Here is a 15174-nt window from a genome sequence, read left to right on the forward strand (position 1 = left end):
CTACTCGGGAGGCTGAGGTGGGAGGATCACTTGAGCCTGGGAGGTCAAGCCTGCAGCGAGCCAAGACTGCACACTGCAACCCAGCCTGGGCAACAGAGTGAGACCCTGTCTCGAAAACAACAAAAAAAGACTCCTGAGATTAGAAACAGATATTTTTCAAGTGGGGGAGGGGGTTTTAAGGCAGATGGCAGGCAGGGGAAGTGGTTTTTGCAGAGAAGTTTTGAAAGCTAAAAGAAGCCAAAAAATGAACACCTGGAATTGGTAGCATATGCTTTGGCATGACACTAAATACCCTGTGCACGGGGGTGAGGTATCTGAGGACTTCCTAATCAGTCATGCCAACTAAGTTAAATAAAGTTTATCCCAAGATGTATCTATCTACTTTACCCTTTAGCCACAGGGAGATCCAGGAGTCAGCAGTCAGCCTCTCTGACTGAAAGGCACTAAACGTTTGTATACAGAGCCTGGAATGGAAGAGTGCCCTTGTGCATGAGAATTGTGCATTGACTGTAATAAAGCAAAACCACCTGTAAGCAATTTCACTGTAAGCGGGGGTGACAGCCGGCAAAACAGCAAGAAGTAACTGGAAATTCACTGTGACACACTGCTCTTACCAACATAAGGTGAGTAAAATGTCACTCATAATCTACTTTTGTTTTCTCATTTTACTTTCAGTAAACATGACAAATACTTATTGAGCAGTTTTGCTTAAACCTGGATTTCCCCTATCCTTGTTTTCATTAAAGTTTTAAGTTCATCAACACGGACTCCTCCTGACAGAGAGGTTTTTAAGGACCTCACTCTCTGTATGGGGAGTATTAAGTATTCTTTGCACATTCTTTGCATTTGATCACCTGAATACTTTTGTTTACAGTGAAATGCCCGTGCACATTCTTGCCATCTCTGTCCCCTGGCCCCATTTCTGCAGGCCCCAGACCCCTCATTCCCCCAAGGTTCAATTCATCTACTTAGCCTCTTCAGTGAAATCTCTCAGTGGGAAGTCATCTCTCCCTAACTTTCCACATATAGGCCTTGCTTACCACATTCCATCTCTCCATTTGTTTTCCTTCTTCAGAATTTTAAGTTTCTTGAACACAGGAGCCATATCCGATTAATCATTTTCTGGAAACGGGTCCTTGGTAGGAAGACAGATGCACTGTCTGACACGGACCAGCAGGACAAGGAGTGGGGAGGAGCAGCAGAGACCCCACACCAGCTGTGACCTGAGGTATGGAACATCCTGCCCCCGCGACCCCATTAATAGTTGACTAAACCAGAGATTGTTTCCAGGTACACACTCTCTTTCAGTAACCACCTCAAAGCAATCACAATTTCTCAGCCCTATTCTGCAAATGGGAAGAATGAAGATCAGGAGAGTTCCACTACTTTGTCTCCTGTCACATACCCCTGGCTATCAGCAGAAACCAACAGCCAAGCCCTAAACCACCTGCTGTCCTGAAAATGAAAGTGCCTTCCCTTTAAAAACAAAAAAAAAGTCTAAAATGTAATCAATAAATTTATTCTTCGTGAATGTGTCCTTTCTATTTTGACCAGCTGCTGAATCAGTCTTTGTATCAAGATGTATGGTCAGCAAAATAATATAATGGCATCTTCCTGCTTGGTTTGGAATCTAAACACTGTAGCACTTCCACAGAAGTTTAAGGGGAAAATATATGGGACATGTTATTTAGAGTTATCTTTTTTTCTAGAGAGGTCACACCACAAAATGCAGCCAGCTCAAAAGCTGTTTCTCTTGGATTGGGCAGTATAGATATACATGATATTTTTCTAACTGAAATTAGTTAATAATTTTTAAATGAATTAAAACTTGGCGACAACAGGGCTTTCTGAGCAGCACATACTTCTCGCTTAAACACAGTCTCCACTGTCCCTAGTGCAACCCCAACCCTGAGGCCCCCAGGGTCAGGTTCCACTCATCATCACACATGGATGGCTGTTTTGCTTTTAGAGAAAAGGAAATGTTATTTGGCATCCGGGTCTCTCTTGACGAGTCAGAGGACCCCATATTTCAAGAAAAATAGATATAAATGTGTTTCTTTCTGGGAGTAAAAACTTTCTATCTGTGTAATGTACAAACAAAACATGCTTTTGATTTGCAAAGATTACAACTTGTTACTATTGTGGAAGAAACCTCACTTGTTTCCCTCATTTCCTTTACCTAACTGGTCTTTTGAGTGTTTGAGTTTGCAACTCATTTTCAAAATGCATTTTCTTCCTTCCTTCATTTCACAAATAGTTCTTAAACAATTAGTATGAATCAGAATCTGTGATAGATGCTGAATCTACAACAGGAAATAAAAGAGTCCCTGCTTGTATGGAATGTATATTCTAGCAGAGGGAGACAGACAATATGTAAATACATATAATGCAATGTCATGGTGATAAAGCTGTGATCAAAAATAGGGCAACTAAGACAATGAAGAGCAATGAGAAGGGGCAGGGGTTATTATTTTAGCTAGGGTGGTCTGAGATGGCTTTAACTATGAATATTAGCCCTTACTCTGAAATCAAACAATTGTTTTAATAGCCAATTACAGTCATGCACCACGAGTCAGTGATGGACCACATATATGAAGGGGGTCCCATGAGATTATAACACCATATTGTTACTGTATCTTTCCCATGTTTAGATATATTTAAGTACCAAATGCCACTGTGCTACAATTGCCTACAGTATTCAGTACAGTAACATGCTACACAGTTTTTAGCCTAGGAGCACTACACCATACGGCCTAGGTGTATAGTAGGCTATACCATCCCGGTTGTGTAAGTACATTCTAGGGTGTTCACACAACAACAAAAATCACCTAATGATACATCTCTCCGAATGTATCCTGGTCATTAAGTGACACATGACGGTATTATCAACACCTTTCATCTGAAAACTTTGCCATTATCCCTTCTTGCACCTATAAAATTTATTTCTGTTTCCCAAAGCCTGTCTCTTCCAGATCTGATAAAATGCTGTCTCTGAACTAAACTATAATGTACTTACTGTCTTCATCATCTATTTGCTAGCAAATCTGACTTACAAAATCCCCTGCATTTTTTCCTAAACTATCTTTTAACATCTTTTATTGCCAATTTTCTATTTATTCCTATCATCTCCCCAATACAAGTGAAATGATCTCAAGGGTAGGGTCTCTGTTTATTCCCCATCTTGTGCTATATAAAAGAGCACAAGGACTATGGGGTCAGAAAAGATCTGAGTTTAAATCTTGGTTCCTCAATGACTTAGGGCAAGTAACTGAACCTCGTTTCCACTCGGTTCCTCATCTATAAAACAAGCATAGTACCACCTAACACCTCTTAAAGGACTTTGATTTGCAAAAAGCTTAACAATGCTGATTGTTATTTTGTAAGATCAGCCCACAACCATATAACAGACCCATAATTTTGTAGGCTGAGCAAGTTTTCATTTAGGCAACTATTTTTTATAAGTATTTACTATGTGTATTGGTCTTGTGCTGGAGGTGGAGATAAAATTATAAACATAAATTATAAAACCAAAAAAAAAAAAACCCAAACAGACCAAAGCCCAATGGAACGGACAAACATAAATGTAAAACTAGAAACTAGGATGACAGTCTCACTATATTATGAATCTGAAGTAGATCTTGCCAGGTAAAATCAAGCAAGCAATAAGAATGAGGGCTATAACCATGTGCACCTTGCATCTACACTCCTACCAATCCATGTACCCACATTAGTCCATGAATTCCTACCAATACTAGCCCATCCTTCCTCCCCCACAGCTGTCACTCTGCAACTCAATAACTCAGCAAACATTTACCAAACTCCTACCAAGCACTGTGAGAAACCCCAAGGATGCAGAGAAAAAAATAAAACATGGGCTTACTCTATGTATCTGGCATAAGCCCTATCAATGCAGCAGCAGTCTCCTTTTCCACTTCTCTTCCTGCTGGTGATTAATGGCCTTTCACCTCCAGGAAACAGAAGCATCTTTCGCTACCACAAATATCTTGCCCATGCTGCCTTCTCCCACTCAGATGTCTGGGCCACTTGCTTTCTACAAGCCTCCTCAAATCTCAATGTGAGAACTATGGAGCACAATTCTCAGAGACTTGGGAGCCCCTCAAATGCTGGACTAACACAGCGAGTCCTCAGGAACAGAAAATAAAAAGGAACCATTATCCTGAAATACTTATTTCTCAACAGACTCACTCTAAAAATTATTAGAAAACAGGAACTGTGCTGTGACAGTCCCATCTTCTTAAGTGTCTATGCTTTCTATGCCCCGTACTTCATACAGGGTCCTGCATTCTCCTCATGGTCACACATACTCAAAGGGTATTTTTTAAATTATTCTTTCACAGATGAGAAAACTAACGTTCAGAGACACAATTAATAGGATTTTTAAATGCCTGCTGTGCTCCTTTAAGAGCAAATAATAGTAGTTCTCTGTCCGGGCTCCAGGCTAGCCAGGTCTTCATGAGAGCAACACAGGTGCCTGGGGTATTTCCAAGAGAGTGCCACCACCAGTTCTCATCCATGCAGGAGACCTCACCTCAGCTGGCTTTGTAGAATGCATGCTTCCATGTGTGCAAGCAAATAGGCTCTTGGGTCAAGCAGATACTAGTGAATGAGTGAACTCTACCATGGACAGATCTAAAGGTGGCTTTCTCTTTGATAATCTAATCAAATTACTGTGAAATGCCAAGACAGGTAGCCTTTAAGACAATTCATTTGCATAGCCTGAGCTATTAATGAACAAGGATCTATTTTGTTCATATCCAAATATTTACACTTTTTTTGAAGTTACCACACATAAAAATGGTGGTTCTTTGTACCATCCTATGTTACTAACACCTAAGTAGAAGGAAAAGATAAATTTTCTATAAAAAAAAAAAGGTAACCACATAAGGATAATCAAAAGTTCTAACTGGGGTATTTCAGCCAGCTAGAATCTCCTAGCTATCAAATATACACATTCAATGTCCCCAGAGGGAAGTGGTGAAGAACACCGCCCTTTGGTATCAGGAGGCCTGCATCTTACTTCTGATGCTACTTCACTTCGTGGATTTATGCAGGTTAATTTATTTCTCTAAAGTTTTAAATTTCTTCATTCATGAAATTGAGACCTATCTTACAGAGTGGTAGTAGGGTTCTAATGGGCATCGCTCTGCCTTTTTTCTTAGTGGGAGGGATGGGGGATGAGGAGAGGAGTGGGGAGATTGCTTGCTTTATCTGCTGCCTTGGCAATTGGGGTAATTAACAGTGAACCTCCCATTTTTTGAAATATGTGTATGTGGTAGAAAATAAATGGCCTCTTCCAGGCCTCAGAGAGGCAATGGTGAAGTATTTGGTAGGCTTTGTGGTTTGGAACATCTCAAGCAGGTATTTCCAGTTGTTATTTAATGTAACTCATTAGGTTTAATGTTCATTTTAACTGGCTACTTATAGGCATTTTTGCATTTTTTGCAGTTTGAAGTAGTGTGGTCCATGAATGATTATAACTCTTCTTACAGGCTTAATGTTTCCAAATTCTGGACGATTATTCTTTTGTCTTGACTACTCCAGAAAGATATTCCTCCATAAGAGAAAAGTAATATTGATTCAGCCAATGCTTACTGAACACCTATTGGCAGGTATATTTTGGGGCACTGGATGGATGGATGGATGCAAAGAAAAGTCAAACAGGCATTTTGGCCTGTAAGAAGCTTACTGCGAAAGCCTGTAAAAAGTCAAACAGGCATTTTGGCCTGTAAAGAGCTTACTGTGATGTGTGACTGAGTGTCAACTTGATTGCATTGAGGGATACAGAGTATTGATCCTGGGTGTGTCTGTGTGGGTGTTGCCCAAAAGAGATTAAATATGTGAGTCAGTGGGCTGGGGAAGGCAGATCCACCCCAATCTGGTGGGCACAATCTAATCAGCTTCCGGCAAATATAAAGCAGGCAGATAAACACGAAAAGGAGAGAGGACACAAGCCTCTCAGCCTACATCTTTCTCCCATGCTGGATCCTTCTTGCCCTCAAACATCTGACTCCAAGTTCTGCAATTTTGGGACCTGGACTGGCTCTCCTTGCTCCTCAGCTTACAGACAGCCTATTGTGGGACCTTGTGATTGTGTAAGTTAATACTTAATCAACTCCCTGAGATATATATGTCTTATTAGTTATATCCCTCTAAGAGAACCCTAATACAGATTTTGGTACCAGGAGTGGTTCTAGAGGAACAGAATATTAAGAATGGAGTTCTTTCGTTGGTTTTGGGTTTTCTGGAGTTGGCTGCTTAATATGATTAGGCCCAAAAATGCTAATGACTCTACTTCTAATGGTATAGAAAACACTGATAGTCCTTGGCAGAAACTGTTTAGAGAGTTACGCAAAATAAATGCATTTGACACTCCTGATTCACTGCTTGTGAAAGTCAAGGAGTTTAGTGACTCTGTACATAGTACATTTGACCATATGTGGAGAACCAAGGAACACAATGAAGCTGGTTGGTTGCTCCTAAGTTCAATGAACAAAGTGATGAAAGAAAATCATTAACTCATGGTTTCTGTCTTCTGGCTTCAGAAGCAGATACTGAGCTTCAAATCTGCTAAGATTACCCTAAGTGAGAGTGTTATCTCCTGTAGAGAAAGAGCCAAAATTTTGGAAAAACAGACACAAGCTCTTAAAGGCAGCCCACTGTGAGTGAGCTGGAAATGCCTGATCTCCCTTGGCTTAATGTAGAGGAAGGAATCCAAAGGCTTAGGGAGATTGGGGTGGTGGTGTGGATTAGTCCCTTTAGACCTACTCATCCCAGCTGGAAGGGTCCAGAAGACATACTCTTGACTGCCTTGCAAAATAGACTCAGGAGGGCAGCACCTGCGTCTTTGAAGAGCCCTGTAATTATTCTTCTCTGTATGTCAGATCTAATGGTGGGAACCGCAGTCACTCAATTACAAAATTTAAATACAATGGGAATAATTGGATCCAGAGGTGGCAGGGGCCAGGTGGCAGGGGCCAAGTGGCAGCAGTCAACTGTCAAAGGCAAGGTGAGCATAGCTACCATAATGGACAGCAGAGGCAAAGTGGCAATCAGAATAGTCTGACTCGTGTAGAGCTCTGGCATTGGCTAATCGTGGTGTTCCTAGAAGTGAAATTGATAGAAAGCCTACTGCATCCCTACTTCAATTATACAAACAGAAAACTTCTAGGATGAGTGGACAAAAGACTAATTTGAATTATAAAAACAGAGAATCATGGCTCCTCAATCAATTTCCAGACTTGAGCCAGTTTATAGACCCAGAACCCTTTGGATAAAGGGGTGGCTGGGTCCCCTTGAGGAAGGACCCCACTACATTACTGAAAATTTATGAAGTGGATCTTTGTCTCATCCTTCCCCAAGAAGACCTGTGGCCTTTTACCAGGATAACTGTGCACTGGGGAAAGGAAAATGATCAGACATTTCAGGGACTACTGGACGCTGGCTCTGAGCTTACACTGATTCCAGGAAACCCAAAACATCATTGTAGTCCTCTAGTTAAGCTAGGGGGTTATGGAGGGCAGATAATTAATGGAGTTTTAGCTCAGGTCCAACTTACAGTAGGCCCCTGGACTTAACCTGTGGTCACTGACTTAGTGCCAGAAAGCATAATTGGCATAGGCACACTTAGCAGCTGGCAGAACCCCCACATTGGCTCTTTGACTAGTAGGGTGAGGGCTATTACGGGGGAAAAGGCCAAATAGAAGCCATTAGAGATGCCTCTACCTAGAAAAATAGTAAATCAAAAACAATATCACAAGCCTAGAGGGACTGCAGAGATTAGTGCCACCATTAAGGACTTGAAAGATGCAGGGATGGTGATTCCCACCACATTCCCATTTAACTCTCCCATTTGGCCTGAGCAGAAGACAGATGGATCTTGGAGAATGGCAGTGGATTATCATAAGCTTAACCAAGTGGTGACTCCAATTGCAGCTACTGTACCAGATGTGGTTTCATTGCTTGAGCAAATTAACACATCTCCTGGTACTTGGTATGTAGCCATGGACTTGGCAAATGCCTTTTTCTCCATTCCTGTCCATAAGGCCCACTGGAAGCAATTTGCCTTCAGCTGGCAAGGCCAGCAATATACCTTTACTGTCCTACCTCAGGGGTATATCAACTCTCTGGCTTTGTGTCATAATCTTATTCAGAGAGATCTTGATCGCTTTTCACTTCTGCAAGATATCACTCTGGTCCATTACACTGACATAATGCTGATTGGATTCAGAGAACAAGAAGTAGCAAACACACTAGACTTATTGGTGGGACATGTGCAAGCCAGAGGTTAAGAAATAAATCCAACTAAAACTCAGGGACCTTTTACCCCAGTAAAATTTCTAGGGGTCCAGTGGTGTGGGGCCTGTTGAGATATTCCTTCTAAAGTGAAGGATAAGTTGCTGCATTTGGCCCCTCCTACAACCAAGAAAGAGGCACAATGCTTAGTTGGCCTATTTGGATTTTGGAGGCACCACATTCCTTATTTGGGTGTGTTACTCTGGTCCATTTATTGAGTGACCCGAAAAGCTGCCAGTTTTGAGTGGGGTCCAGAACAGGAGAAGGCTCTACAACAGGTCCAGGCTGCTGTGCAAGCTGCTCTCCCACTTGGGCTATATGACCCAGCAGATCCAGTGGTGTTTGAGATGTCAGTGGCAGATAGGGATGCTGTTTGGAGCCTTTGGCAGGCTCCCATAGGTGAATCACAGTGGAGCCCTCTAGGACTTTGTAGCAAGACCCTGCCATCTTCTGCAGATAACTACTCTCCTTTTGAGATACAGCTCTTGGCCTGTTACTGGGCTTTGGTGGAAACTGAACATTTAACTGTGGGTCATCAAGTCACCATGCAACCTGAACTTCCTATCATGAACTGGGTGCTCTCTGACCAATTTAGCCATTGGTGGGTTGTGCACAGCAGCATTCCATCATCAAACGGAAGTGGTATATACTTGATCTGGCTCAAGCAGGTACTGAAGGCACAAGTAAGTTACACGAGCAAGTAGCTCAAATGCCCATGGTCTCCATTCCTGCCACCCTGGCTTCTCTTCCCCAGCACCCATGGCCTAATGGGGAGTTCCCTATGATCAGTTGACTGAGAAACAGAAGAGTAGGGCCTATTCACAGATGGTTCTGCATGGTATGCAGGCACCACCCGAAAGTGGACAGCTGTAGCACTACAGCCCCTTTCTAGGACATCCCTGAAGGACAGAGGTGAAGGGAAATCTTCCCAGTGGGCAGAACTTCGAGCAGTGCACCCGGTTGTGCACTTTGCATGGAAGGAAAAATGGCCCGATATGTGATTATATATCAATTCATGGGCTGTAGTCAATGGCTTGGCTGGATGGTCAGGGACTTGGAAGAAGCATGATTGGAAAATTGGTGACAAAGAAATTTTGGAAAGAGGTATGTGGATGGACCTTCCTGAGTAGTCAAAAACAGTGAAGCTATTTGTATCTGTATCCCATGTAAGTGCTCACCAATGGGTGACCTCAGCGGAGGAGGAGTTTAATAATCAGGTGAATAGGATGACCTGTTCTGTGGACTCACTTAGCCTCTTTCCCCAGCCACCCCTGTCATCACCCAATGGGCCCATGAACAAAGTGGCCATGGTGGCAGGGATGGAGGTTGCGCATGAGTTCAGCAACATGGACTTCCACTCACCAAGGCTGACCTGGCTATCACTGCTGAGTGCCCAAATTGCCAGCAGCAGAGACCAGCACTGAGCCCCCAATATGGCACTATTCCTCAGGGTGATCAGCCAGCTACCTGGTGGCAGGTTGATTATATTGGACCTCTTCCATCAGGGAAAGGGCAGAGGTTCGTCCTCACTGGAACAGACATTTACTCCGGATATAGGTTTGCCTATCCTGCATGCAATGCTTCTGCCAAGACTACCATCTGTGGACTCACGGAATGCCTGATCCACTATCATGGTATTCCATGCAGCATTGCCTCTGACCAAGGCACTCACTTCATGGCTAAAGAAGTGAGGCAGTGGGCTCATGCTCATGGAATTTACTGGTCTTACCATGTTCCCCATCCTCCTGAAGCAGTTGGATTGACAGAAAGGTGGAATGGCCTTTTGAAGTCACAATTACAATGCCAACTAGGTGACAATACTTTGCAGGACTGGGGCAAATTTCTCCAGAGGGCTGTGTATGCTCTGAATCAGCATCCAATATATGGTACTGTTTCTTCTATAGCCAGGATTCACAGGTCCAAGAATCAAGGGGCGGAAGTGGAAGTGGCACCACTCACCATCACCCCTACTGAATTAGCAAAATTTTTGCTTCCTGTTCCCTTGACATTACATTCTGCTGGCCTAGAGGTCTTAGTTCCAGAGGGAGGAACGCTGTCACCAGGAAACACAACAATAATTTCATTAAACTGGAAGTTAAGATTGCCACCTGGACAGTTTGGGATCCTCCTACCTTTAAGTCAACAGGCTAAGAAGGGAGTTACAGAGTTGGCTAGGGTGATTGACCCAAACTATCAAGATGAAATCAGTCTACTGCTCCACAGTAGAGGCAAGGAACACTACATATGGAACACAGGAGACCCATTAGGGCATCTCTTAGCATTACCCTGCCCTGTGATTAAGGTCAACGGGAAACTACAACAGCCCAATCCAGGCAGGACTACAAATGGTCCAGACCCTTCAGGAATGAAGGTTTGGGTCACTCTACTAGGGAAAAATATCATGATCTGCTGAGGTGCTTGCTGTAGGCAAAAGGAATACTGAATGGGTAGAAGGTAGTCATCAATACCAGCTACGACCATGTGACCAGCTGCAGAAACAGAGCCTGTAATTGTCATGAGTATTTCCTCCTTCGTTTGTTAAAGACATGTTTGTGTACATATACACTTGTGCTAAGAAAATATCTTCATTTTATTTCCTTTTCCTTTATCATGTGACATAAGATTTATTGACTTCATATCAGCCTTAAGTATTGTTAACTTTATGTAATAGTATTTGTGTTGGGGATTGGTGCATTTCTGGTTGTACGAAGGATAGTTGTATTTTGTTATGCACAATTATGACCTCATTATTGTCTTTATTTGAAGATTATGATCTCAGGAGATGTATATGGGTTCAAGTTGACAAGGGGTAGCCTTTTGATGGTTAATACTGTTACCTTGATTGCATTGAGGGATACAGAGTATTGATCCTGGGTGTGTCTATGTGGGTGTTGCCCAAAAGAGATTAAACATTTGAGTCAGTGGGCTGCAGAAGGCAGATCCACCTTTTATCTGGTGGGCACAATCTAATCAGCTTCTGGCGAATATAAAGCAGGCAGAAAAACACAAAAAGGAGAGCTGAGCCTAGCCTCCCAACCTACATCTTTCTCCCATGGTGAATGCTTCCTGCCCTGAAACATCCGACTCCAATTTCTTCAGTTTCGGGACTTGGACTGGCTCTCCTTGCTCCTCAGTTTACAGACAGCCTATTGTGGGACCTTGTGACCATGTAAGTTAATACTTAATAAACTCCCCTTTATAGACATATATGATATATATACGAATATATATTATTCATATATGAATATATACGTATATATGAATATATATGTATTCATATATTATTATTCATATATTATTCATATGTTTCATATATTCATTATTCATATAAATTCATATATTATTCATATATGAATATATACATATATAGCATATATATGAATATATACATATATATAGCATATATGTATATATCTCATATGTAGCATATATGTATATACGTACATATATCATACATATGTACACACACACACACATATATATATATACTATTAGTTCTGTCCCTCTAAGAGAGCCCTAATACACTTACCCTCTAGTTTTCACTGTCACCACCAACAGAGTCAGCATCATCCAGGGACTTGTCAGATATGCACACTCTCGAGTCCCACTCCAGACAGAAAGAATCAGAGACTCTGGGGATGACCCCCAGGTGTTTCTGTGTTTGAACAAGCCCTGTTCAAGTAACATTCTCATGTCAAAGCAACAAATATATCACTAGCTTATTGAATTAAATCTAAAAGTACCTTTTGCCCTTTAGGGAAACAGGCCCAGAGGTCACAGGAGAAGTTGGTGGAGTAACTGCAACCAGAACTCAGGTCTCCTGTCCACAATGGCCAATGACCTTTCTACTTCTTTTCTGATGTTTTAATCCCTAAATCTGATAGGAAGCCCCAAGCATTATCAGCCCAAAGTGCAAACACCGGTTTTCAAAGAGCAGAAAAAGAAAGAACCTACTCTCTTTGAAAATAAGGACCACCAGGAAAAACTAATATCTGATCAAAATCATTCTGTAAACAAGCAGTCCCAAGCCTTTAATACATTTCCAAGTTATATTTACAAGTTCATTTTATAAAAATGTGTGGGGGAGGGGTGCTGGGTAGAAATAAATGACTAGAATAATATTTGGAAGAATATACAGTTAAAGATATGTTAATAGTGGCTCCCCCTCTATAGCAGATTATGGATAACCTTTATGTTTTTCTTTGTATTTTCCTGAATTGTTTTCAATAGCTAAATATTACTTTTGGAATCAGGGGGAAAGTTAAAATTGTTTTTTGAAATATTATATCCATATCACTCAACACGAAAGTTTATTTTGTAATTCTATTTCTTTCCATACAGCAGGATAGTGTGTGTATAGTAATTATTTATATCATGCCATATGTTACAATGAAGATGAAATTTGGTAAATATATTCCTTCCAGCTGGTACTGAAAATGAAGAGGTTAAATGCATTCCTATGTTCAGAACACTATGAATTAAGCTAACTGCGAAGCTAAAGGAAAAATTAATCCCAGTATTGAGATCTCTGAGAGCATCCTTTTGGAAAACGTTTATGTGACACACAGCTCCTTATTCCCATCCCCCTGATATTTAACCCCTGGCACAAAACAGAATGTTCAGCAATTCCTGGCAAAGTCTTAGGAGTTCAGGGGATAAAATGCATGGGAGAAGATGAGAGGCATAAGAAATGGAATGATCCTACTTTCACATAAAATTATGTCCCTGTAGACAATGAGACATCCAAAATTGCTGGCAAATTTCATTGTCCACAATAACCTTAAATTTATTTTTCTTTCTCAAGAAAGCTCTATTCACTTCAAAAACATCTATGTTGGAGATCTTATTCTGCAAATCCAAACTAAATAAATAATTAAAATGGACTCATTTAAATAAACATTTCTGCCACAAAAGCATTGTCGTAATGTTTCACTTGATAAGACAAATTTATTGCTTCAAAGAAAATCTAGTCTTGTTTTACTGAAACTCTCAGCAATATAAATTCAGTGAATGTTAACTGAAATTCCTTAAAGAAAATCATAAGTAAAGTTAAGATCTGCCAGAATAAATACATAAAAGGAAACACCGGTGGCCTCTCTCCTTCATCACAATACCTCCCAACAGCTGACTTTTCTGGAACTCACAGACTCTTTCAGGAAAGGCTGAGTTATTGGGAATAGACTCTCTCTACATATACATAGTTTATGGTGCCTGAGATCATATTTACAGGACAATTTAGCTTAACAGTGGTACAGTATCAAAGAACTCAGAATTTATCATCTTGGCTTTCCCTATTTAGCATGCAAGATTTGGCTTACAAAGATTTCTTTCTCAAGAGTCTCACCAAATGTCCCTCAGCCCTCTACTTTCCTTCACAGAGTAGTCCCACCCATTGAAAAAGTAATAAACTAAGAATAAAGAATATTCATCTTACAGAAAGTTTACCACCAACGTCCCAGTTCCCACTCCATGTAATTACATATTTGCCTATGAAAATTGATATATAAGAGCCGTGTTGTCAACACATTAAACCTAACAGTTCCCTTTCAGCTTACACTTTTTGACAGACCATACACACACAAACTTGTAGCTCATTCTCTAACTCCATTTTGATACTTACAAGCCCAGTTCTTCCATCTCTCACTTTCTCTGGAGAGAAAAGGCTCCAGTGGTAGGTTTTACCTAATCTCGATTATTTTTGCAGTTTTTCTTTGGTTAAAGGTATTGATCAGAACTCACCTCCCAAGCATTGATAATTCCAAGCCGACGAGACCCCAAATATCTTCAGTTTGTAACATAGAAATGCCACTGGTCTCAACGAGAGAGAAGGAAAAATAACGTTCCTACTCCGTCAAATTAAGAAAAAAAGAAAGAAAGAAAGAAATACAGCAGCTTTCATTCTGAACAAAATTAAATTTTCTGGGTCACTTTCCCTGTCTCACTGGGCCACTTTTTTATGCAGCCTGCCGGTGACTGTAAACACGGTCTCTTCACTCCTCACGCAACCAGTTCAGTTGTCATCCTCTCCAAGCGAATGGCCACGGCGTCCTTTGCTAGCGCAGTTCCCAAACAACAAACCTCCCCACCTGCCCCTGCCCTCCACACCTCACCGCGGAGACTCGCTTTCTTTTCTTCCAAACCACAAATGGGCGAGCTTGTTCAGAGAAAAAGTTAATGAATGCCTGATTTAGAGGCAAATCTGCCCTACCTGCGATCACAACATCGGAAGACTGGAAGCACCTAAAAGCGCCATCCTCTGCGCTCTCGTCCCCGTCGGTGTGCGCTTCACACCCAGAAACCCAGGAACATGATTTATATGCAGACCTGCACCCATCCCACACAAGTCCACACGCCAGCTTGCCTAACCACTTATGTAAGCTCGTGCTTCCACAGTCCCAAACTGCAGACACACACACACGGGCACCTGTCACGCATCTGAAATGGACAAGCACCCACACCCAGGAGATGAAATCAACACATATTAACGGGGTGGGGAGGGAAGATACTGTTTTAAATCATGTTTTCCCCCATTTGTTTCTTGCCCATTTTTTGTCACAACTACAATTACCTTAGCAACCAAAGAATTGCCGTGACTCTCCCTCGGGCTCCTGAATTTCTCCTAAAGCCAACCTTGCGCCAGGTTCATGATAAAGCTGGAGAAGCCCAGGAAACCGGGGACCGGCAGCCTCTTGGGGGCGGAGGGGAAGTCTAGTCCGTCTCCGCGCCGCTCCCCACAGCCTCGCCTCCTCTTTCCAAGTTTCCGTGGTGGCGAGCGCAGGGGCTCAGCGAGAGGAAAGCGAAGCCCCGGGCCCGCGAGGACGCGCGGCGGGTCGCATGGTGCCAGGACGCGGGGCGCACTGG

General features: G+C 42.0%; 1 protein-coding gene across 11 annotated transcripts in view; it reads right to left on the minus strand.

Moving 5' to 3' along the window:
* RGS6 (regulator of G-protein signaling 6) overlaps positions 1-15174 on the minus strand; it is a 656379-nt gene extending 641205 nt beyond the window's left edge. For 9 of the 11 annotated variants that reach the window (XR_001002633.1, XM_011949631.1, XM_011949629.1 and 6 more), the window contains exon 1: positions 14522-14786. The gene's annotated coding sequence lies outside the window, so the exon portion shown is untranslated. Of the gene's footprint in view, positions 1-14521; positions 14787-14881 lie in introns of those variants that run through there. The other 2 variants (XM_011949627.1, XM_011949623.1) reach the window with 1 other exon arrangement.

Source organism: Colobus angolensis, unplaced genomic scaffold, assembly GCF_000951035.1.
Source record: "Colobus angolensis palliatus isolate OR3802 unplaced genomic scaffold, Cang.pa_1.0 Scaffold3, whole genome shotgun sequence".
NCBI lineage: Eukaryota > Metazoa > Chordata > Mammalia > Primates > Cercopithecidae > Colobus > Colobus angolensis.